The sequence below is a fragment of the Miscanthus floridulus genome, chromosome 10, assembly GCF_019320115.1.
Source record: "Miscanthus floridulus cultivar M001 chromosome 10, ASM1932011v1, whole genome shotgun sequence".
Taxonomy (NCBI): Eukaryota; Viridiplantae; Streptophyta; class Magnoliopsida; order Poales; family Poaceae; genus Miscanthus; species Miscanthus floridulus.
In genome coordinates, this window is record NC_089589.1 from 100957906 (window position 1) to 100970984 (window position 13079).

Genomic DNA, 13079 nt, shown 5'->3' on the forward strand with positions numbered 1-13079 from the left:
ATGGGAGAGGCCCTCGAAGCCTTCTCCACCACTGATCTTAAGTCAGTTTGCACCAAGGGACATGATGGAGTGGCCTTGGATCCAAGGGTCCACCGTCATACACTTGGAGCCCTCCAACTGATCTTGGAACCGCCCTACCTGCCAAATTTCGACATGCGTTGTCTTCACAACCACCACTGAGGAGCAACCACGGCGCTACGATCGAAAGGCGGTGCGTCCAAGGGCCAGCCAACGCCCCCTTAGCTCCAGCCAATGCCTTAGGGGGCAACCGACCTCCCTGGCTGCCTACAAATACCCCCACTGCCTCCCCACACTATAAAAGGAGGTGTGGAGCTCGGTAGAGAAGGGCCCCATTTGTTTCCAAGCTCTCCAAGCTCTCTATCTTAGCGTAGATCTAGGGTAGTAGTTTAGTAGTGGAAGTAGAGCAAGAGCAGAGCTTCTCTCAGAGTCCAAAATAGTCTTTTGGGTCTGGTATAGCTCCTGTGTAATTCTTTTATTTCACATTTACTTTATTCAGTACTTTATTTTCAGTACTTTATTTAGTATTATTGCTCTGCTTAATCCATGTTCTAGTTCATTATTGTTCATCATGAGTGAGCTTAGGTGCCTACTCTCGTCATTAGTATCATAGGTTATCTCTTGTTTAGTAGTCTTTCGTTAGTACCAGTTCCACCGTCTTGGTTAGGGTGCTTTGATCTCATTTCATCGGAGCTCGGATCGAAGTAGTAAGTTTGTAGATTAAGCGAGGTGCTTAGGCTATAATTACCTGTAAATACGGCTAGGCCTCTGGATAGATTGTGGTAGTTGGCAAGTGGTGACAGCCGTGTCCATCCTCTATATTCCACCATGTTAGGTCTAGTTATTAAATCATAGGGCTCGTGGCAGACCTTGTCTATTTAACTCTCCTAGTTGGTAGGCGGGCTGTGCCCCGAAGTACTAGCGTATTTCTCCTAGTCATTTGTTTACCCTTTGTTACCAAAAGATAAATTGCTCCCCCTCTCACCTAGCTATCCTACCTCTAGTTTAGCTTGTTTATTAGTTTACTCATTAGTTTACACACAATCACCAATATTGTTTAACCACTTAGGATACAATTAGGCTTTCCGTTAGCAATCCTAACTAATAAATATAAATCAGCCTCCCAGCTTCCTTTAGGAAAAATATAAATTCTACACTTGGTACTCACCGAGTCAAGTAATACGCGATAGTTCTGTGCGCTTGCGGAATTCCTCCACTAGTCGTTAAAAAGTATCAACAAGCATTTCTAGCGTCATTGCCGGGAAGGCAACTGGCTTCGAATTTATATTTTGTGTTAGCTTTGCTAACTAGGTTTTAGTTATCCTAAGTAGTTTATCCTTTTCCCTCATATCCTATCACTACCCAACATGACCATGGGCGATAAGTCCATTCGTGATTTTTCTGCACCCTCGGCTGCTAATATAGCCACTAGACCAAATGTTATCAATGGGGACGCTAACTTCGAGCTTAAGCCAGCGTTAATTACGATGGTTCAAGCTAGTCCATTTTGTCGAAAAGCCCACGAGGATGCGAATGCTCATCTCCAACACTTTTTGGAGATTTGTAGCACATTCACCATTAAGGGAGTGACCCAAGAGGCTATACGTCTTCGCTTTTTCCCCTTCTCTTTGTTAGGAAAGGCTAAGCAATGGTTTTACTCTAGCCGCAGTGCTATAGACACATGGGACAAGTGTTCCAACGCTTTCCTAGTCAAGTTCTTCCCTATGGGAAAGACTAATGCTCTTCGCAATAAGATCTCTAGTTTTCAGCAACTAGCAGATGAGTCAATTCCCGAAGCTTGGGAACGAATGCAGGAGTATGTCTCTGCATGCCCACACCATGGCATGGAAGACTAGCTTTTGATCCAGAACTTTTGCCATGGATTAGTTCCGTTAGATAGGAGCCATTCAGATGCTGCTGCTAGTGGAGCATTCTTTTCGCTAAGTGTTGCGGATGCCAAGACGCTGATCGAGAAGATAGTTTCCCACCAAGGATGGAGCGACGATCGACTCCAGCCCGTAAACGAGGTATGCATTCAATTAAAGAGGTTGATGTGCTTGTAGCTAAGATGAATCTGCTCACAAAGCAAGTAGAACATTATGAAAAGATGAGTACCCAAGAGACACTCAAAGCCATGGATTCCAACATAACTTGTGACGTCTGTGGAGATGTTGGACATTCGAGAAATGCCTGTCCCAAGACCCAGGAAGATCTCAACTTTGTCAACAATGACAACGGGTTTCATCCACAACAACATCAAGGATGGAATCAACACTCCAACAATCAAGGAGGTAACAATTATTACTCTTCTAAGCATTTGAATAATCAAGGTAATAGTTATGCTTTCCTTAAAGATCTTGTTTCTAGTAATGGTAGAATGACTGATAGCATTAAAAAAAAGTTGCATGCTCATGACAAGATGTTGGAAAATATAAATACTAAATTGGATGAGTTTTCTTCTGCCTCAAAGAATCAACTTAGTTTCAATAAGATGATAGAAACCCAATTAGCACTAATAGTTGTTGCCATACCATCCTATGAAAAAGATAAAATTCCTGGCAAACCTAAAGGAACCATGGAGACAGCCAACATTGTTACGGCAAGGTATGACTTTTCTTTAAATGGTTGGAGATTTCCTATTAAGAAAGGTGATCCTGGGAACCCCGTCATTACTTGCTCCATAGGAACCCATACTTTCCATAATGCCATTTGTGATCAAGGATCTAGTGTTAACATTATGTCTAAGGAAACTTATGGTAGATTGTTCTACACTGCCTTAGCTCCAACCTCAGTTTACCTACAGCTAGCCGATCAATCTACCCGTTATCTCGATGGAGTAGCCACTGACTTGTTAGTCAAAGTGAGGAGTGTTTATGTTCCTACAGATTTTATGATCTTAGACATGGGCAATGACAAGGATACACCATTAGTCCTTGGTCGTCCTTTCCTTAATACTGCAAATGCTTGCATATATGTGGCTTTTGGGCAAATCCAATTCCACTTTACTGGAAGAAACAAAATATTTGCTTTTTCCTTTGGACAACCCATCTTTGATGAGAAACAGGAAAAGAAGAAGCATCCGATGAAGAAAATCAATATGAAGAAACCAAAGCCGATTGAAGAACCGGAGAAGCCTGTCAAGAAGAAGAAGAATAAGAAGACATGGCGTAAAAAGAAAGATCCATCGTCAACTTCGTCATCCCCTGATCCTGACAAGGCCTCCGAGGTGGAACAAGAGGAAACACCCCCACTCAAGGAAGAATAACCTTGAGAGCGTTCAAAAGGTAAGTTTTCTATCCCTTGCATATTCATCGCATTTCAGTAGCTGCATCTCATATTTAAATTTCCAATAAAAGTTTGCTTTTGCATTGTAGGTTTAGTTAGTGCATTTAGCTACTCTATGTTAATAAATAAAGTTCTGTAGTAGCTATGCATGATAGGATAGGGTTTGCATTTAAATAAAATAAACTAAAAAAATAAATTAATAATAATAATGAATAAATTATCTAGTAGTAATAAAAATAAGTTTAGTCATTTATGTATTATTCTAGTAATAGTAGTTAGTCAATAAAGAAAGAATCAAAGAGCTGCCAGAAGATGAGTCCAACCTATGCAAAAGGTAAGCCTGGGGGAGATGTCTCTCCCCGCTCAGGTATGATAAATCCTAAACCCTCTCATTGCATTCGTGTTTGTTTTACGATGTCAATATCTATGATAATAGAATGTAGAGAGGAATGCTTGAAATTTATCTTAAAAGAATCTCTGCTCTAATACATGATGATAAGTTATTCTGGAGATGATGAATAGTTGCTCTATGATACTTTGCAAAAGCTTGTTATACAACCTAATACTTCTTAAGTTTTGAGCATGATAACAGAGTTCATCTTAGGGTGAATGCTTTTGTGGGTTACAAATGCTAGAACCAAGTCTAAGTTCTTGTGAGATATGTTGTAGTTAAAACTAGAGTAAATCTTTTAACCTATCTGAGGAATGGTAAAAGCAACTTGGAGTTTTATTTTACAAAATGTTAAAACTCTCTTGCTAGTAGTTCCTCAATGGTGATAAAGTCCTACCAGAGCTAAATACATGTTCATTCATACATGATAAAGCCACTATAAAAATTGCTTGTTTGTTTTGAGCTTTTTCAAGCCTTGTTGATCTGAGTAGAGAATCTTATCATGCTTTTTGATTAAGATCACGTACACCCACATACATATGCTATTCCTACACTGAGAATATGCAACCACATGCTTTCCGTACATTATTGCTCTATGAGAATCAAAGTTACCTCTCTAGCTATCTTTCATCAAAAGAGAGGCATGGGCTAAGGAAAAAAAGAGAGAATAAAGAGCAAAAAGCTCTAGTGTTAAAAAAAGAGAAAGAGAGAGAGTGAAAAAGAAAAGTAGCCATGCCCTCTCAAAAAGAAGCTAGTGGAGGGAAACTTCTCAAAGGAGTACACTTCCACCAAATATACCACACATATGCACGTCTTGATCAATTAGTATGATTTGTTGCTCCTTGTGATCTAAGTGTTTGACTTAGCAATATATTCAATTCAAGTAGGCTATGCTTTTTATCCCCTACCTTGAGCTCCACATAAGCTTTAGGATAGATATTAAGGTTAAGATCCATGGACTTGGTAAGGTTTCAAACACTATTGAGAGACTTGAGTGTACCATATGAGGAACTTAGGCAAGTTTTCTTTTCAAATCTATTGAAAACCTCTAGGAAGTTTGAACTAAACCAAAGTAGGGAAAAAGTATCTGTCTAGCTACACAATCTTGCAATTGCTTATGTCAAGGTGAAAGCTATAAGTCCCACATTGCTAAGACTGATGATGGATTTCTAAGTGCTAACATGTTCAATTCAAGAGATAGTATTTGTTTGTATATAAGTTTTGTAGGGCGTTACATAGTAGCAACTCCTGATCCAACACCTATATCATGCTAAACCTGTATCTTTGCTCGGGACGAGCAAAGGGGTAGCTTGGGGGAGCTTGTTGACAGTCACTAACACCTGTTTTGACCATCAATATTTCACCCAAAAGCGTGATAAAGCGAGGTAAATCATCATCACATGTACTTGTAGAATTATTTGTAAGTAGAAATTTTAGCCAAATTTGTGCAAAATGGTGCAAAATATGGATAAAAGAGGCAAGTGAACGTGGCAGGGGGGCTAGGGGCCCACATGCCACATTGGCCAGTGCCACCTAGGCACTGCCCAATGGTCCACTGCCCCCTGCCACATCATCGATCCGTGGGAGAGGCCCTCCAAGCCTTCTCCACCACTGATCTTAAGTCAGTTTGCACCAAGGGACAGGATGGAGTGGCCTTTGTTCCATGGGTCCACCGCCATACATTTGGAGCCCTCCAACTGATATTGGAACCTCCTTACCTACCAAATTTCGACATGTGCTGTCTTCACAACCGCCATTGAGGACCAACCATGGCGCTACGATAGAAAGACGGTGCATACAAGGGCCGATCGATGCCCCCTTGGCTCCGGCCGATGCCCTAGGGGGGCAACCGACCTCCCTAGCTAGCTACAAATACCCCTAGCCTCTCCACACTGTAAAAGGAGGTGTGGATCTCGGTGGAGAAGAACCCCATTCATTTCCAAGCTCTCTAGCTTAGCGTAGCTCTAGAGTAGTAGTTTAGTAGTGGAAGTAGAGCAAGAGCAGGATTTCTGTCAAAGTCCGGAAGAGTCTTCTAGGTTTGGTATAGCTCCTTTGTAATTCTTTGATTTCACATTTACTTTATTCAGTACTTTATTTTCAGTACATTATTTAGTATTATTGCTTTGCTTAGTCCAAGTTCTAGTTCATTATTTTTCATCATTAGTGAGTTTAGGTGCTTGGTCTCGGCATTAGTATTATAGGTTATCTCTTGTTTAGTAGTCTTTCGTTAGTACCAGTTCCACCATCTGGTTAGGGTGCTTTGATCTCATTTCATTGGAGCTCGAATCGAAGTTGTAAGTTTGTAGATTAAGCGTGGTGCTTAGGCTATAAATTACCTGTGGATACGACTAGGCCTCCGGATAGATTGTGGTAGTTGGCAAATGGTGATAGCCTTGTCCATCCTCTGTATTCCACCACGTTAGGTCTAGTTATTAAATCATAGGGCTCATGGCAGACCTTGTCTATTTAACTCTCTTAGTTGGTAGGCGGGCTTTGCCCCGAAGTACTAGCGCATTCCTCCAAGTCATTTGTTTACCCTTTGTTACACAAAGATAAATTACTCGCTCTCCCGCCTAGCTATCCTACCTCTAGTTTAGCTTGTTTATTAGTTTACTCATTAGTTTACACACAACCACCAATATTGTTTAACCACTTAGGATACAATTAGGCTTTCCTTTAGCAATCCTAACTAATAAATATAAATCAGCCTCCCGCATTCCTTTGGGAATAATATAAATTCGACACTTGGTACTCATCGAGCGAAGTGTTACGCGATAGTTCTGTCCGCTTTGCGAATTCCTCCACAAGTCACTAAGAAGTATCAACAATAATCTAGTCCTAGTCAGTTACAACAGAAGATTTCCAATCTAATTACAGAGATAGACTTTCCTATAGTCTAACTAGGTCGGTCCTTCATGTCTTGGAAAGCACGCCACCTTGTCTCGTGCCTTCCCGCAAACCGTGGCCTGCCCATCTACTTGTCAGGTAGTCGACCCTATGGGGAACCCTTAGGATATTGGTCCGTCAGCAAGTTCGAAAGGGAAAAGTAACACACTATATATGAAAAATGTAGCAGGTAATATACCACCTTGTGCATAGGAGGAGGCACGATTATTGCAACTGTTGTTTTGTTCATTACCAATTGAATATTTTATTTTCTATTGTTTTGTTCATTTGCATGTTACAAGCTTGGAATAAGGAGGGAAGTGAGGGACATGGGAGCTTGTCATATTTTGAAATTTAAAATTTGAATTATCCAAACTAATTCAAATAAAGAAATGACAAAAAAAGTTGTAGATCTCGATGAGTTTTAAAACTCTGTAGTTGACAACTTTTCCATTTGAAAGCATTTACTATCCCAAAGTTTTGTTTGAATTTCTCATATTTGAAATTCAAATTTTTGAAATGTTCAAACATACTCGTATGGGGAAATGACTAAAACCAAAGTTGTAGATCTCGATGAGGTCTACAACTTTGTAGTTGATCACTTTTTCATTTTAATTAATTTATGATCCTAAAATTATGTTTAAATTTCTCATATATTGAAATTGAAATGTAATAATATCTCAACTTGGTTACAAAAATCTACAAACTTGCATGGCAATGTGATTTTATTGTATAATCACTGCATAAAAAATACAAATGATTTAACAAAGTAGTGCTAAGCATTTTTCATAATGGATACATTTCACACATAGTTATATAACTAAGTCAGTGATGTTTCTATTTGTGAAAGATGTATAGTCCCACTCTGTCAAATATAGCTTGAAATTTTTTTTGCAAATGTGCAGACCCAAAGTATGGCTCCACACAAAATCTTAAATTCTTCTGATCAATTTTGGTCATTATTACATTTATTTTGTGCTAAACTTGAGAACGGAGGTTGAATTAACCCTTCAAAATAATGTAATTTTCCATCTACCTCCAACAAAATTGGTTTGTTGTGCCATATGAGACCAAGTATAAAAATGTGGTACCATTTTGGATCATTTCAGTGTAGCCTCAGTTCAACTTCTAATTACTTCGTACTGTCACGCAAAATTCATTTAAACTCTAGAAAATAGCAATCCGTCTCTGAAAAATCTGAAACTTAGTATTTTCTTAACTTGTGGTACATACAAGGATGAGAAAAACCTTGAGGTGCATCCGATACCGAAATGCATGAGAGCTATGGAAACTTTGGAATTGTAGTCAGGGTTTTATGAAATGGCGCATCCATTTTGTGAATCATGTATATTGTGGTTCGGTCGAAATGGCTTAAAATTGTTTATGCAAGCATGCAGACCCGAAGTATGGCCCCACACAAAATCCTAGAAAGGAGGTTGAGTGACCCCTTCAAAATAATTAATTTTCCATCTACCTCCACCAAAATTGGTTCACTAGTCCATATGAGACTAAGTATTAAAAAATGGTACCATTTTGGATCGTTTCGGGGGTAGCCTCAGTTCTACCTCTAATTACTTTGTTCCATCACACAAAAATTCATTTAAACTGTAAAAAAATAGCAAACCATCTCCGAAAAATCTAAAACTTAGTATTTCCTTAACTTGTGGTATATACAAGGCTGAAAAAAATTTAGACGCATACGACACCAAAATGTGTGAGAGCTGTGGAAAGTTAGAAGTTGTTATCAGGTTTCTATAAAATGGCATATCCGTTTTGTGAACCATGTATATTGCAGCTCTGTTGATTTTTTTTTACAAGCATGGAGACCCAAATTATGGCTCCACACAAAATCTTCTGATCAGTAGTTGTGGTCATTATTACATTTATTTTCTGGTAAACTGGAGAAATGGGGTTGAATTACCCCCTTTAAAATAATATAATTTTCCATCTACCTACACCAAATTTGGTTCACTGAGCCATATGAGACCAAGCATAAAAATTTGGTACCATTTTGGATCGCTTTGGGCCATATGTTAATTAGGCTCTAGTGGAATGTGCAGCCTCTCGTGCAAGTTTGCTGCCTAAACGTGTAGAAGCTTTTGAGTAATCCTATAGATTTTGATTTTAGGATGCAAATTTGCTCTCATGAAATGGAGATGCATATTCATGTTATTAATACCGTTGTTTTTGAGCTGCTAGCTTCGACAAAAAAAAAATAACTTAAATGCCTTCACTCTGTATGCTTCCTTAGCCGAGCTGCTTCCTGCTTAAACCCAATGGTGGTTTAAAGAGTACTAAAACTTCCTGTATACTTCCTTGGCCTAGAGGATATCACATCTCATCTCATACTGATGAAAGCAGTTCCTGTACAGTGAACTTGTCTTTGTAATTCGGTTTAAAGAGTACTAAAACTTCTATCACCTTCTTAATGAAACACGTGCTAAGCACGTTTCAAAAAAGCCCTGACCCACCTGACTAGGGGCATTTCATGCTTGCTGTTTAATGCTGAATTTGGTGATGACCAAGACATTGAAGTAGGTTGTCGGCAGTTGGGTGCATTATACCACTTTCAGTTTCCACTTTCACTCTTCCATGTTAGTTGAATCATGAATGAGTGTCAAATAAAATCAAAACTAATCACCTGCCAAACAAAATTGGTATACTGCATGTTGAATTATTTGCAGCTCATATGTTAAAAAGATGTACCAAAAAAATCTGATCATGATAGGGTCGATTTTTTTAAAAAAAAACCTTAAATGATTAACAACCTGAGTATGCATTGACGAGTGTTATTGTATTAATGGGTTGCAGATGAGTGCTAAGCAGAAGCTGCAACAGAACTGGCTATATAGATGCACAGTAACATAACCACACAAGTTTCATGTGGGCTACATGTTTTGGACTTAGGACCTGTTTTGATTCAACTAGGAGCAAAGGATTGACACTTTAAAAACAAAGAAAAAAAGAAGGATCTAAGTAGTTGTTTTTGCCTTTATGCTCTTTTACTTGATTTTTTACTTGAATGGTATATGTTCTAATTTTCATTTTTGTTCCATTGCAGAGGCGGCTCTGAGGAATGCCAAACTGCAGTTTTAGATGACCTGATGATTGTAGACCAAACAAGAATATTTGCGAGACCATGAATATTTAATTTGCTAACCTCAATGCAACATTTCCAGAGTAGTGCTAGATAATTTCCATGCTAGAGGATTTAAAAGAAAATACTTGTAACGCCAGATCATTCACATCGCTAAGTGCTTGTAAAACTTATTATTAGTGTCAAGAATAAATAAATATTTTTCAGATGTTTTACAGTGGCAAGTTTGAACCAATAATAAGGGACAAGTAACATAATATAAATTATTAACTAAAAAATCCAGGCTATAAGACCGGAAGCACAACTGCTTCGAAGAGGAGTCGTTTGGCATCGCTAAGTCTAGAAATATGATCCCAGTCCACTCCTGGATTAGAATTTAGAAATCCCTTTCAAGTATTTCAACCATGTCCCTATTAGGACCTTCATACCGACCCTTATTGGACTTTACCTTCTTCAGAATCACTACTCTGGAAAAGGAATTTGAAACAAGTTTGTTTTTTTCTTTCAAAAACTTAAACATGAACTAAATGGCAACTTCCAATCTTAGCATAAGGATGATATATAAAAGGGGATATGATTGTATACAAACTTGTTTCGAATTCTGTTTCTAGAGTAGTGATGCTAAAGAAGGTAAGTCCAAGAAGGGTCGGTATGAAGATCTGGATATGGACTTGGCTAAAATACTTGAAAGGGATGTTCTTAATTCTAATCCAGGAGTGGATTGGGATCATATTTCCGGACTTAGTCATGCCAAACGACTCCTCTTTGAAGCAATTGTGCTTCCTGTCTTATAGCTTGCATTGTTTCAGGTAATAATTTATATTCTGCTACTTGTCCTTTATTATTAGTTGAAACTTGCCACAGTAAAGTATATGAAAGATGTTTATTTATTCTTCGCACTAACAAGTTTTACAAGTTCTTAGAGATGGGAAGGATTTGGCATTACAAGTATTCCTTTTAAATGCTCTAGCATGACAATTATCTAGCACTACTCCAGAAATGTTGCATTGATGTTAGCAAGTTAAATATTCATGACCTGGCAAATATTCTTGTAGATATTACCTTGCAAATATTCATGTTTTCTCTACAATCATCAGGTAATCTAAATGTGCAGTTTGGCATTCCTCATAACCTTTATTTAGATCCATACATGAGACTTAAGGCAGCAAGAACAGAGTAGTGGGCTTTCAGTAAGTAACATATCTTCACTTACAGGGTTAGCTCAGTAGTGCTACTTAGTGTGAAGATGAACTTGCGGCTCTAGATGGACTTCTTCTCGGGCAGGGCCTTCTCGATCTGACCAGTGTGCTCCAAATGTGATTTAACAGAAGTTCCAAAAGCAGGTTGAAATACACGAGGACTAACAGAATTACTTATTCTTGAACTTGTCACTTGCAAGCTGCATGACCCATCAAATGTTGACAACTAAAATGCTTCAGAAAGAGCAAAGTAAAAATCAGTTTAACAGTGTTACAAAGTGACCAGAATAGTTTCGATTAAACATATATGTAACAATGTTAACTACAAAACAATTATTTCATATTGGCAATTGGACAAAAGAAGATATACTCACTGTCAATCAATGAGTGTATTGGCGATTCATTGTTCATTCAGCTGGGTACCTCCCTACCTCCCTGAAGAAACAGAAAACATCCAACTTGAGAAGAACAGCAGGACAAAAAAAATTGTATGTTGGTAATAACAAGAGGCCATATGTATCCAGACTTGGTACTAAACAAGATTCAGGCCAGCACAGCAACCTTAAGATTTCGAGATATCCATGATGGGACTTAAAACAACATAAACATTGACAACAAAATACATTCTGTAAATGCTTTGGCTTCTGAGTAACAGGCACGCTTGCTCTTAGCTGGACAGTCATGCAGCCAAAAACATCATGACCAAGCTAGTGAAACTGTGAAAGTATGCGGATTTGATGGACACAAATCAGGGAATATACAGATCTGGTTTCTGCATCGGAAGCCTGTTTCAGTTCAACAAAAAACACCGATTTGAATCATGTCCCATCATGCAGCACTTTGCAGTTCTAACTCTGTCACAGTGTAAGACATAGTTGGTGACTTGTACTAGACACGGAAAACTGGGAAAATTGTAATTTACAACAAAGCTATATACATGTCTAAAGTAGAAGATTCAGTCACAAAGTTGAATGAAAGAATAAACTTTAGACTTTCAGGTTATTGCCTCTCTGAAGCCAACCACCACAAAAAAATTCAGCAACGAACTAGGGAAGATGGTGTGCTTATTTATCCCAAGTACGAACTTGCTACATAATACTTAATAATATCATAAAAGGAGAATGGGATTTGCTACCGAATTTATTTTACATAATAATTCTTTTATTCATAGAAGGAGGTAAATAATAATTTGCTACTGAATTCCACATCAAGCGAGACTACACTGTACCTACTAGATAGACAAAATCGATCCCCTTTTGTGGAGGAGCACCCGGTTCGATAGATCCAAGTATCCAACTCTCTCTATTAGTACCAGTTCCAATTCGGATCACCACCAATGTTTTTCAGGCGGTAAGGCGAGGCGTGGCGAGTGACTACCGCCTTACGCTTAGGCGACTAAAGCGTGAGGCGAGGCGACGCCTTATGAATTTAAAAAAAATTAAAACAGAAGCTCAGAGCAGTAGATGATGAAGAAAAAAGAAAATGAAAAAAGAAAAAGAAAGGAGTAAGAAGTGGGATGGCCTAGCCCACCAGGCGGCCCATGTGCCCGTCCCCCTCGAGGCATGGCTTATCCCAAACCCTCCACCGCTGCTCCTCTCGTTCTCTACTCTCCACCACTCGTTCCGCCTCGTCTCCCTCTCCGCGGCTCCACCCCTCTCTTTCTCCGGATGCGCTCCTCTGCTCCCCTCTCTCCGGCGCTGCTCTGCTCCCCTCCCTCGCTACTCCCCTTCCAGATCTACAGCCGCTGTCGTCCCCTTCCAGATCGAGCATATGGTGACGGAATGGAGCAGAGGACGGCGAGGAGGCGGCGGAATCGAGCAGAGGACGGCGAGAAGGCGGCGGAATCGAGCAGAGGACAGCAAGGAGGCGGCGGAATCGACGAGGAGACGGCGGAATCGAGGCAGCATCAGCTTGAGCATAAGGCGACAAGGCGCCGTCTTACCCCTAAGGCGAGCCTGGAGCGCCTCGACGCCTTGAAAACACTGATCACCACCCAACACCTCTATTAGTACCAGTTCCAATTCGGATCACCACCCAACACCAGTTGAGGAAATGAAACCACATGAAAGCTAAAGCGGATCAATGACCCGAAATAAAGGCTTCTGAATTAGTACCAATACTCGCACCACAAGTGGAGCCGATCTACCCGGCCGGGCCGCTGCTCGATCGCCTTGAAGCACTGCAGCGCTGACATGGCATCTGC

The 13079-nt window shown here is 39.6% G+C and overlaps 1 long non-coding RNA gene and 1 other non-coding gene across 2 annotated transcripts; both read right to left on the reverse strand.

Moving 5' to 3' along the window:
* Positions 1-1755: 1755 nt before the first annotated feature.
* Positions 1756-1864, reverse strand: LOC136490345 (small nucleolar RNA R71). The gene has a single exon (XR_010767634.1). It is a non-coding gene; the product is annotated as a small nucleolar RNA R71 (small nucleolar RNA).
* Positions 1865-10890: 9026 nt separating this feature from the next.
* On the reverse strand, positions 10891-11308 carry LOC136485560 (uncharacterized). Its single transcript, XR_010766477.1, has 3 exons — positions 11251-11308; positions 11051-11110; positions 10891-10973 (listed from the first exon to the last, which is right to left on the reverse strand). It is a non-coding gene; the product is annotated as an uncharacterized lncRNA (long non-coding RNA).
* Between the last annotated feature and the right edge of the window lie 1771 nt (positions 11309-13079).